We start from the raw sequence: 12,111 nt of genomic DNA, 5'->3' as shown, positions 1-12,111 counted from the left end.
TAAAAGGGCTGCTCTTCGTGCAGTGTATTTAGCCAGACCAGATGTTCTTCTTGAAGAAATTACTAGTTTTAATCCTCTTTTCTCCTTAGATTTTATCTTTCAGGACTCCATTTTCTTTGCTACACTGACTAAAGCTCTTTGATCTATTTGGCTCTGATTTTCTACACAAACCAGATTTAATCTGTGTTTTAGCTTTTTGGGGGGTTGTTTGGTTTATTTTTTTTTTTTTCTGAAGAGGTAATCTCCAGTTTCCTGGCACTTTTTCTTCAACTGGCTGTTTAGAATCAGCAGGGAGTTTATACATGGCTAGTTCTCCCAGCAAGGACTTCATGATCCTTTCTGTTATGTTCTGCATTGTCCATATACCTGCTGTTCTGAAAAGGTCTGACAAATATTACTTATTCTTCACAGATAAAAACAAATAACACATTTTTATTTACATCTTGCAGTAAACAATGAACTTTTCCCATTTTGAAACTCCCTAACTCAATCTACAAGATGAGTTTGTCCTAGCATGATTTCTCAGGCTAGAAGATATATTTTGTTTCCCAGTTCACATGGGTGATTAGCAGAGACAGGCCTTCCATAGCATTATCAGTGAGCTTTGTATGTTGTATCAACTCTAAAATGCATATTTATAGAGCTTCAGTCTGATTGGATTCCTTCACAGGAATATATTTTTACCTGTGTTCCAGCCTGTCCAGCAGCTCTTCTCTGCAACTTGTCACAGTGAGAATGTAACTACTAGAAACCAGCTACCTGTTATTTCATCATGCAACTACTAGAATCATGCTATCTGTTATTTCATCACAGAAATTTCAGTAATTTTGGTGAGAGAAATACAATTATTTCTTCAACATTTGCCTGGGTAGATTTATAATTCTTTAAGGTCAACTAATTAAAGGGCAGTTGTACAATGAATAATACCTTCTTACATTTTGTATCTAATTTTATAGAAATAAAAAAGACTGGACATTCTTCTTCCTCTACTATTGAAAATGAAAGCAATTCTACCTGTAGCAGAAAAATCAATGAAACTACAAATTTAAGTGGAAAAATATACTTGGTTTACACAGCAAGCCTGCTTTTCCAGATTTTCACATGATTTTCCACGCACCAGTTCCCAAGTTTCAAATTTATTTCTCAGACTCCATTATGGGATAGCTAGAGTATTATAATCTAAATACAACTTCAGGAGGAAACACAAAAGCAGCTGATTCTTATCTGATTTATTTTAAAATAAAGTTCTTGTTGCACTTCCAATGCCCTACAGAATTCAACTGCACATGTCCTTTCTGCTTTCCTCACCCCACCCAAGGCTGCTTGGACAGGGATTTCTATATTCCTTCCTAGTCACCTATCCCTGCTTCCACCACTAGATTATTTATTTATTTTGCTTGAGCTTAGTTGGAAACTCATTATGCATCCATGCAGGTCTTCTGATACCCTTGCTGTTTTCAGTATGGACCATTGTATGTAAAGAAAACCCAAATCAGTTTACAAAGGATTTTGTCTACCTATAGATTAGCATGTGAAATTCTCCACTCAGCTTTAATTTGTCAATGCATATGCAGAGTTTTGCTGAGTACAACTGATTCAGCTTTATTTTCTCATGCTGAATAGCACAATATTCCACAAGTAACACCACTGAGAGATGTGTGAGAAAAGACCATGGAATCATGCCTAAAGCAGTCTTCATAAATATATGATGGCATATTTTTGATCTTCTATGAACATACTGAATTATTATTTCTTCAGACCCATCCTGACATATTGTAAAAGCTTCATTAATAAATCCTAGCCTAATTAAAGTAAGAAAAAATGCCACTGTGAAAGGTTTTGTGCATATTTGACAGTCCAAAACTTAATTCAGATATTTTTATTGCCCAGGTATTCAGAAGAAAAGAGTATGCATAATTCTACCAAGTAACAAAAATAACCATGCACATAGGAGTCAGAAAGAGTTTTCCTGAGAAAGATTTCATCTCGTCAATGGAAAGTAAGATGTGTGCAAAAGTCTGAACATTCATGCAGATGAGCTTCCACAGTTCCACTTCCCTCAAAGCCTCTTGGTTTCATAGTTCTTGTAATAACAAAGTGGGGGGAAAAGTAAAGGACAGTTTGACCTTTCATCATTTCAGGTCCCTGGGATGAATGGGAGGAGGCACACAATCACCCCCAGAACTGCCCAAATATCTTGGCAAAGGCTTGGAGCTTATGAGCTGTTACCCTTAGAAGCAGGATTCCCACAGACAGATACCCTAAAAGCAATGCTATGTATAAATACTGGGCAGCTACTGCATTTTCCACTCAATGTGGCTTCAGAATGAATTCATTCTGTCATTCATATTTAAATGCAATTAACAGAAAACAATGTCACATAAATGTACCAGACGCAGTATTTAATTTAAAATGCTCAATTCAAAGGCCCAGAAAGTCATAAAAACATAACAGCATAAATCTGGTGGGTATCCTTCCAAAACAGTGGAAAACATAAAACTTAATATCCACTCTACCTCTAGAAATATTTACTAATTAATCAAATTATCTCCAAGGTGATTTCAAAATTCTGAAAACTCATGCCCACCTTAGTTTCCACTTAGAAACTAAAGTATTAAGAAACTGAATCACATAGCACATTTAAATGGTCAATGAAATTGTTATTTAACTAATAATTAAAAGAGATTTGTTTTTCATCTGGTGCAGTTACTGGTTTCTCCTAGAAGTGATTTCCATAAGGTTGCTTTATCCTGGGTACCCACATATATGTGAAATTCAGAGATTTTCTCAGGTCTTTAATTTGATTTTTAATAAACCTAACTGAATCAGACAGTTTAAAAGCTAAACCAAAACACAAACTGTTTTGTGGCTGACTATTTCTGACTACTAAAATAGTAGTTATATCCTGGGAAAAAGAACTGTAGGTTTTCATCAAGGAGGTAATTTTCAAAATTGAATATAGACATAACTGTAGGTATAAATATTACCCTCTAATAAGACTCCATCTTTATTAATTTATTTTCTTTGAACTATTTGGTTTTCATTGCTTATATCAATCTGAATTGCTATAAATATCTCAATATATATGAACAGGCCCAAGAACAGACTCTGTAATTTCTCATTTTCCATAACTTTGTAATGGTTTGTTCTTTTCTTTTGGCATTTTGATTATTTGTTTGGAAAATCAGTATACCAACCACCATTATATCCCTGATTTGAAGAAGCAAATAGATTTTTCCCAGGCACTAGAGGAAACATATAAAATTTAGAAATGCTGACTGAAGAAGATAGTATTAAATTAGGGAAGAAAAATAAAAAGGGAAAAAAACAAACACAAACATACAGCACATAAACCTGTAACTAACTTAACTCTGTAATAGATCAGCCCATATTCAATTCACACTTGCTTAAGAATGCACAATAGTGGTCACACAGTCTTCAAGTTCATACTGTCAGTAGAGTTCAGGAACCATGACATAAAGAGCTTGACACACATTTTACATACTATTTACTCACAATGGAAGCCTGCTGCACATGGGTGATGTAGAAAAAAACTTTATTGTCAAGTTCAATAGAGATGTTTAACTAAAAAAAAGGAAAAGGTGGCATTTATTCATTTTTTCTTCAATGTGCACTCAACATTCTTCCTCAGGAGCATCAGAAAGTTCAGAATTCAGATATGAGTGGATCCCATGCTTGGGTGTAGAGCTATACCAATCCACCAGACAGGGAGCCTAAACACCTAAGCTCAGACTCCTAGTTCCATTTTGAGGACAAACACCTAAAAGGAGGTGTCTGAAGGCAGAAAAACTTTAAGTAAAATACTGACATCATAAACAGCAACATTATTTCTCTTAATTGCTTTATGGATAAGATGATGTCCTTTAGAGGGTAATTTGTTCCACTGAGCACTTGGGAATTGCTTGTGGTCTGGGGCATCTAGATTTGTCTGCCTTCAAATAAATCTAAAATAACTGCTAAATGAAAACTTTAATATAAAAAGTCTTACATATGTGTCTAAACGCAGATATTTCAAAGGATATTTATCTTTCAATTTTAATAAATTGATTGATTTCCATAGTTTGACATGATTTATCACTCCCAGACTTGACAGCAGAAGCATCATATTGAGGTACCATCTGGGATGGGTAAAATAATACATGCCAAAACAGACAAGAACTAAAAATGGGACAGGAAAAAGGCAGTAGAAAAATACTGATAAAGCAAAATGAAGGAAAAAGGTATCCCAAAATATTGGGTAAGCCTATCAGAGTAAAACAACTTTACTCCTCTATTCTCAATTCAGAAAAGGATTAGCTATGACTAAGCAGTGTCTTTGTAACATTTAGGAGCAACAATCCACCTCATAAGTTGGGGTGAGTGGTGTTGACCAGGCAAGTAACATTCTGGAAGCAACCCTCTCTTTGTGCCCTGAACCATTTAGGAGAGTAGACCCCTCCTTCCCATTCCTGCATAGAATCCTCACCAACCAATGTTCTTGTTGCAAGTTCCTCAAAACTGTCCTTCTACCTAGGTTATAGCAACAAGTGTCTATGTCTCTCAGACTCAGTATGGCTGCTTTGTTTCCTTAAATGATTAAAAATCCTGATTTTTCCTTAACTGCAGCAGCAAAAAAACTAGTCTCCTAACCTTGAAAATATTAACACTTCTTCCCGAGGAATGAAGGGAACAGAACCTTTTGCCTTATGGAACAGCCTGTTCTTCCCATAGTTCAGCAGTTGGATGTATTGTTTAAAATCAGAGGCTCCTTAGAGCTGAGGGTCAAGATGTATATCTTAAATTTTTCTGCCCTGTGGCAAGGGAACATGAGACTGCTTCACCATTTTTCTATTACTCGAGGTTTAAATGTGTGTCTTCTTAATTTAATCATTTTTAAAATTTCAACAACCAATTGCAAGGGACACTAAAGACCAAACAATGCCTTTATGCCAGTACTGATGGCCACTAACACGCAGGGCTAAGATGACCTTATCTCTTCTCTGTAGCATTTATGCCCTATCCCACCTAACCTTGCAGAACTGTTGAATGGATCTCTGCAATACTACAAAAGACAATTCTCCCTGTGGCTGAAAAAATTTGTTTTAAGCCTGCTCTTTGAATATGCATGGCATACAAACTGTGGTTGGAACTCTAATTAATTGCTACAGGCCAGAACACACAATGAAGTTCCATAGCAGGAACTATCATGATCTGGAAGCAGAAATCTAAAACAATGAGTCTGCAAACTATCTGTTACAGATATCATGTCTTCCCGAGGATACTGCATATTCCATTTCTTTTCTAAAGTGCTCAGCATCCAATTGCCAAAGAGCTGGAACTCTCCATCAGCAACTGCTTGTGGCAAATTCCCCACCTGACAAGACAATATAAGAATTAAGACAATCTGCCTTCAGTCCCTATATTAGGTTTTCTGCTCTCATTTTCTACAGTTTCCTAACATTTCTGAACTTTCTCAGTATAGAGGTGACACTGAAGGAGGCTGACAGTCAAAGAGAGCTTGTGTCCCCCCATAAATATCACCCTGTTGTCATAGGATGCTGCTTGAGTCCAGAATTAGATGAAGTATGCCAGAGTTGTATACAGTCCAAAGATTTGGAAAGCAGCAGCCTGATTTATTTTCAAACAGATTCTACTTGGTGATTGCTCTTGTGTAACTGTAATGATTTATGGTTTTAGTGAAAACATGAACGAGTGTCACCTTCTGAGAAAAAGCCATTTTCACAATTACCTTTTGTGCATGTAATGCAGTGTCGCTGACCACCACAGATAATACCAGGGAAAAGTATCAGGAAGGGTGAGATTATTCCACTATAAAATACAAATCAGATGTTTCAGAAGTATCAGCTGTAAAATGTACACACATACTTTTTGATATCACCTCTATTTGTCATGAGAAAGAATGCCCTCATATTATATCATCAGGAGATCCAGGCTTCCTCTTTCTCTTTAAAAAACCAAACAAATGAAAGAAAAAAGCCACAAAAACAAACCCACAAATGTTTAATAGCTAAAGTAAAAAGAAGCTTTACTCCAGTGCAAGGGAAAAATTTGTAGTACCTATTTTGCTTCTTTACTACAAAACCAGAACAGAAGATCACTGTAAACATACAAGAAATGCAGCCTAACAAGCAGAGGTAAGGGAAAAAAAAAAAAGAGAATAAAAAGCGTTTTAGATAAATGGAATACACTGTCTAGGAATACACTTGCATATGTATTTTAGTATTTTAGTACTGGCACTAAACAATGAGAGATACAGCAAATAAATGAAGAATTACATCTCTGCCTGTTTTTTTTTCTCTACTGTTTTCCTCCATCTCTGAAAATACTAACGCATACAGATAAGCCAAATCAGCAGCAAAGCCCTGCCAGTTTGCCAGCACTCTTTTTCTTCAGTTAGACGCTTTTTAAATTTACATTACAAATTTCAACTGTACTGAAGAGTAGGAAATCACAAATTCTGGAGACTAAAACCCTCCAATTTTTTAGAAGCCAAGTGTAAATCAATGACAGGCAGAAATGAACAGAAGAGTGGCACATCCAGTTCGCTGCCCTGCATGCCCTCTCTCTATTTTTTTATTGGGGGTCTGCATATGAACTTAAAACATCACACACAGGAAAAAAACCCCAAAACAAATAGCTGATATGTGTAACCACACCTCTGCAGATGAAAAATCCCACACATTGAAAGAAAATTCAGAATGTAGAGTGAATCAGTACTTGGCCAAATATAACCTAAATGGTTTTGGAACAGTAGCCATTCTCTGACTATATAGGTGAAGCTAAGAGCACCAGGTGTTCCAATAACTGTTTCCAGAAATTTTTTTTTAGTAGAAAGGAAGTACTGTCTGCTGATAACTGATTTCTGCACAAATATGTTGCAAAAGGAATATCAGCATTTGTGTGATCTAATATGATTTATCTAGGTTTAGGATCTAACATGCTTTATCTAGCTTTCAGCTGCATGTAAAAGAGGTTACTTGGGTAAAGATTAGATATGTGAAATTACGCACTGCTAGCTGAATTCATCCTTTTCTGGCTTCAATGAAATTTAACATTTGGTCAGTAACTATTGTTATGCAAGCAGAAAACAAGATAATGAAAATACTACTGGGATCACAGGAAAAGAACTGGAATACACCAAGTTCATCTATGCGTGCTACAAAGGACTATCTCTGGCTTCACAAATACTTATAAATCTTTACATTTACAAAAGTCTAATTTAATTATTTGTGCACTTATTATATAATCAAATCCAACAATCTGCCATCAGAAAGGTATCAACAAGAGGAAGAGGTACTTGACAGCAGTGGCATTGTGATATGTAAATGTAATTTACATTTACAAATATTACATATTTGTAATTTTTTTCTTTTTTAAACTCTGCTCTCAGCACCAATTTAGACAAAAGGTAACAGTGCAAATACCTCTGCACATTTGGCTCATCTCTAGCACCAAAACAGACATTTGCACTAGCTCTATTATTTTTTGGTCGCTCTTTGTGATTTGGTCACCTCCATCTTCTTTGGAAACTTTTATAAGCACAAGTTTCTCCCTTCACTTCCAACCTTTTGAGGAACTTGGAACAGCATCAAAAGTAACACTAACTTATGCACTCTGCTTATCTATTGAGTGTCCTAGACACAAACATGAAGGGCCTAAGAAGAAACAGTACTTTAGTGACTGATGCCACCTTCACATGAAAAAGAGAGAAAAGTACCTGTAAGAAGAAGGAATACTCTCTATTCCCCTCACTTTTAAATAGATACCAGGCACAGGAGAATTCAAGAGAGTTTTTTTCATTTGTTTTGTCTGTTTTTTCCCCTGCTTAGATACTCAAATAGAATGCTAAATCTCAGTCTTGGCATTCCAATATTGCCAAACAATGATTGTCATCAGTTAAGGACATCCTTACTTGACGTCCCTTATGCCTTAAAGTATGATATCAGAGAAAATATTTCTTGCATTTCCTTTTCAGCACAGTTGCTTCACCCCAAAATAAAATGATGATTCATCAGGTTTCCTTCATGTATTTCACAAATCAGGCATCTGTTACACAAATAGCAACTGAAGTAACATACAACAAAAAATAAATAGATTTAAATACAATAAATAAAATTTTTAGAAAAATATTTGAGCAGCCTTTTAAGGATTTTATTTATTTAGTGACTCAAAAAACTTGAGGTTAAAATATTAAAGCTTCATTTCCTTTATCTCTGAATTTGTTGATTATAACTACAAGTGTTTATCATCACGTTAAAGTAAAGATTTGATCTTACTTGACTACTTACAACTTTTCATTTTGTTCATAGCAAAGGAAACTTGAAAGCACTGACCCAAAAATTAACTGTAAGGCGAGTTTGAGAGATTTTTATAGACTTGGCTAAATACCACCTTAACCAAAGACAAACTAAGGTTATGAATTTTTTTCACAAAAGGTATAGTAGTACCTGTTTATAACAATAGAAAACAATTGTTATTTTCAAAATGGAATTGCAACTGTGGTGAGGATTTGATTTATTTTAAATATATTTGAAATTATATTTTTTAATAATTATATTCTATTAAAATTCAGGTAAAGTTTGAAAAAGCATTTCAGGTTATATATAAGATTTTTTAAGAAACCTCAATCAGGGAATTAAATTCCCATTTTATTTTACATAGGAATACCCAAAATATATACTCAAATAATAGTACAACTTACTTAACTCATTATTTAGTGTACCATCTAGCCATTAATGTCTCATATCAAAGTGAACTATCACATGTAACATCTATTTCATCCACTTGACATATGCAAACAATAGCAAGAATTCCCTTAGGTAAAATTTGTTCTACAAAGTATCTCCTTTTCCAGAAAATTCATAGTTCCAATCTTTCTTTTAATTCTTTGAATGTCTTGTTAATAGATGTGCATGCAAAAATATATATATACAAAAACACATCTATAAACCAAATCCTCAAGATTCTAGAACTAAAAGTTTAATAACACACATAAAAATGAAACTATTATATTCTTAGCCTGTATAAAGAATTAAATTTGAATCTTGCAGTAAAAATGGGCTAAAATTGCCTTCAAAAGCTGACTCTGAGGTATGAGTTGTTATAACTGAAAGATGTGCAGGTTCTAAGTAAGACCTGTGGTGAGCTATGCAAATACAGAAGCAGGTGGAACAGGCTCATATTCAATCTTCTGGGCATCTCAAATAGACTTCATATATGGAACATTTACATGAGAAAGGCAAACTCAAGCATGTGCCCTGTAAATGCCTTAATGACCTGAGTTTATAAAGAAGTTCACCTTATGGAAGAAGAAAAGATGCACACTTTGTATGTTTGTGAAAAGATTATGCTGGTTTATTGTTTATGGCAACTGTAGCATAAAGACTTTTATAAAGCGATATGTATTAGCTTTTTACTCTTTACAGACACGTCAGCAAATTTGTCATGTAGGTAGACACAAATAAGTGTTTGAATTTTGAAGCTCTCACTTCAAAAAATTAGAAAAAAGGTGAGAACAAGTACTTGTGACAGCCACCCACCACATAATGCCAAAGCCCCACTATTAATACTGACTTTTCCTAGATGTCATGGTTTTTATAGTACATTTTTGAAAATAAAGTTACTAATTTAAAAACTATTTAGATTTCTGCTTTTATAATTGAAGAAATATAACAGAGTTTTCAGGAAATCTAGCATTCATCTTGGTCAATGTTTTTATGGATCATTCTACTGTTACTTGAGGTAAGCAATAACAAAGCAAAGCTCACAAAACAAATCCATGCAGAGTCAGGCCTTCTCTGTCTGTGAGCCTGCTATTGCTGCAGAGAGATAAAGTATTTGCCCTTCTACAACCCCAAAGAGTGCTTCTTCCCTAATCCATAATCATTATGCATGCATTGTTCCAACAGGCAGCTTTGCACAATTTGACTCTTAGGCTTCTCCGTCAAGAGCTTAAAAGGCTTTCATTTGCTCTATTCTTCTTTATTAATCTAAACAAAGAAAATTGCTGAGATACATCAAATACTGGTTTGCTAAAGATATTATCATATGAAACTTGCTTATTCAAACAACGTGCTCTTCCTATAAAGTACAGGGCACAGAACCATAACATGTGAGATGACAACTTTGATGTACCCACAATGGGCGGCGATGTCTCAGCACACAGTGCCAGCTCATGTTTAAATGCACATCCTGTCTGATGCACTCTGGAAATACACTAACACCACTTTTACAAGGGATTAACTTCCACTAAACTGGTGGAAACAGGATCCTTTTAATAGATGTTCTGCATTTCTTTTGTGATAACTCGAATTTCAAATGGATATCTGATTTTGATTTGGGTTTTGGTTTTTTCCAAGGACAATTGTCTTATGTTTACAAACTATTTTCCAGGCATACACTTGTAAAAGACAGAACATACACATATTTTGGCTCAAAGAAATTTTTTTAAAGTCTGCAAACAAGAAATCATAAAAAATATTCCTTTTTAGAAAGCTTTCCTATTACAAAACAGTATCTGCTAATCTTGCAAAGTCTGATGATACTCCAAAATAACACTTTTAAAATAAAATGCCTATATTTTCAAAAATACAGACAAATTTATAAACAAAATATTTTCAAATATGCTTTTGCTATAATATGAGATTATTACTGTTGCAGTTTATTACATGTAACATGAATCCTATTGTCTTCTCAGTGGCAGTGTATGCACAACTAATATATTCCAACAGACAGGCATGACAGATGAGGAACGAACTTGAAAAAAAATAACTGAAGTGCGTCAATGGTGAAAATTTAGTTTGAGGAATTCCCTTTGTTCTCCAGAGAAAAAAGTACAATAAGGAAGATTCAACTGATTAATTGGTTACTATTAAAAAAAAAAAACAAAAAACAAAAAAATCCCAACAAATTGACAATAAAGTTATAAAGGTCTAATTGAAAACTGTAGAAAAGTAGGATGCAAATTGTTCCAATTTGCTTCTGTGTTGGAGGTGTTTGTTGTGCAAGAGAAAAAGCCAGTAATTTTTCTCCTGGTTGTCACACACAGTAGCAAAACTAGAGCTTGAACAATTTTCTAAGATAATTAAAGAACAGGTATATGGATTGTCTTGTTTCTAGCCTTTTTTGTCTTGTTATTGAGCTATGCTGAAAGTCTCGCATAGCTAGCACTTCACTGTGTGCCTTTTTTCCAGATGTGAAAACATGGCTTATTAGCCCATGAAACATCTGTATGATTTTACAAAAGCTGGGTCATAAAAAAAAAAAAACAAAAAAAAAAAAAACAAAGGAAAAAAATCAAAGCAAGCAGCATAAATAGCATAAATAGAATTAAATGCGGTTTTTTACATTATTACTACAACAAAAACTGTGTGAAGAAAAAGAAATGTTAAAATTTCTTCTGTCTGTGCATGAAATGTCGAAGTGCTCAGTCCCTTGCCAAACAAATGCTAACTAACACACAGAGTACCAATGAGTTAACCACAATAAGCTTTATTTTTCCCCTGAAATTCCAACATTATGTTCTGCTAGGATTTCATACAGCTTTTCCTTTGCTTCCCACTTTTGTTCCTGTCTCTTTCAACCATAATATCAGATTACAAGAAAAGGACTGAATGTGTTGTTTAGCTCATTTGGAAATCCTAAATAATTCACCCTAATAATTAAAACCAAGGCTTCAGTCACCTCACAGCTGATTTGGAGTCACCAAAACTGACATATATCCAAGGAAACACATCTTTTGGATAATGGCTCTCCTGAGGCACTCTAACAGAACCAGAAGTGAAGTAGAAGGAAAGAAGAGGAAGAGAAGATCTGGGAAGGAAAAATATGAAGGAGCTATAATAAGGGGGAAAAACTGAATACTAAGTGTAGGGATAGTAAAGATATGCTGGTGAAAGGAAAAAAAAAACAACTCTTTTGATTTAGATACACAAATTCTCTACTGATTTGTTGAAGAATGTTGGAAGATACAGAGGCAAATAAGTGGTGCTACAATATTGAAGATAAAATAAGAAACTTTACCAAAAGTCAATTTGAAATACTGTTTAAAGGCATGAGACTGAAACCCAGTAACCTATTATAACATCAGCA

The 12,111-nt window shown here is 34.5% G+C and overlaps 1 protein-coding gene across 10 annotated transcripts in view; it reads right to left on the bottom strand.

The window, feature by feature from the left end:
• Positions 1–12,111, bottom strand: part of SEMA5A (semaphorin 5A) — a 312,223-nt gene that overhangs the window by 171,643 nt on the left and 128,469 nt on the right. The window lies entirely within an intron of this gene.

The sequence above is a fragment of the Lonchura striata genome, chromosome 2 (assembly GCF_050655825.1).
Source record: "Lonchura striata isolate lonStrDom1 chromosome 2, ASM5065582v1, whole genome shotgun sequence".
NCBI classification, from domain to species: domain Eukaryota; kingdom Metazoa; phylum Chordata; class Aves; order Passeriformes; family Estrildidae; genus Lonchura; species Lonchura striata.
This window is presented reverse-complemented; position numbering and strand designations above follow the sequence as displayed.